This window comes from Solanum tuberosum, unplaced genomic scaffold, assembly GCF_000226075.1.
Source record: "Solanum tuberosum cultivar DM 1-3 516 R44 unplaced genomic scaffold, SolTub_3.0 scf00392, whole genome shotgun sequence".
Lineage (NCBI taxonomy): Eukaryota > Viridiplantae > Streptophyta > Magnoliopsida > Solanales > Solanaceae > Solanum > Solanum tuberosum.
The window spans coordinates 236457-237380 of NW_006239342.1; positions in this window are offsets into that span (position 1 = coordinate 236457).

A 924-nucleotide genomic window follows, 5' to 3' on the forward strand; every position below is an offset into this window, starting at 1 on the left:
AAGTTTGAAATATTTATTAATCTATGATGATTATTAGGTTTAATCGAAACTGTGATATATCAAATATTTTATGCAAAGAAAATATTTAATGAGAACTCATATTTGGATTTATAATATTTGCCGTTCTTTTTGGTCTATTTCTAAAGTATAGTGTAAATTTCTTGGATATATCTTTTTGATCTATTTTTGTTGTGTAGTACATTATAATTTTTTACGAAAATTTTCAGTGTTTTTGGTTAATTTAGACACAATAACTTTGATAGAATCCCTACAAATTAGCTAAGGATTAAAATGAAAATACAATACGATCAAAGCTACACCAACAATAAATCAACCTATATGAGTGATCTAAGTATCTATGCAAATATAATATAATTAATAATTAAGAAAGAAAAAAAATCAACCTAATGGATAAAAATATATTATATTCCCGCAGATTTAAAGGACACACCTCAAAGGGTGGTATGTGGACCGCCTACATAATTAGTGATTGCTTCCACGACTCAAACATATATTCTGGTGCAAACTTCATGAGCATTAGGATAAAGACCTCATAAGTCAATCCCATACTAAAATGCTTCAAATTTATTGGTCTTGAAACTAATTTATTTCAAAATAAGAGTTCAATGGTACCAAAACATCATGATTCATGAATAAAGTTTAGATGAAAGCAATGTATGCCTACACCTTTTACCAAAACAAGAAGTTCTCAACAGCTATGAGATTCCTTTGTGAAAACCAAAAAAAAGTAAGGCAAATTCATATGCCATTTGACACACTATCTACTCTAGATAGATAGTGATAAGAGTTCGGATAGCCGCCTATTTCCCTGTTGGTTTTTCCTCTCTCTTCAGCTTCGAGACTCTTGAGAAGACAACATCTCATTTGTGTTTCTGGGTTTCAAGAACCATGCTGCCATCAACA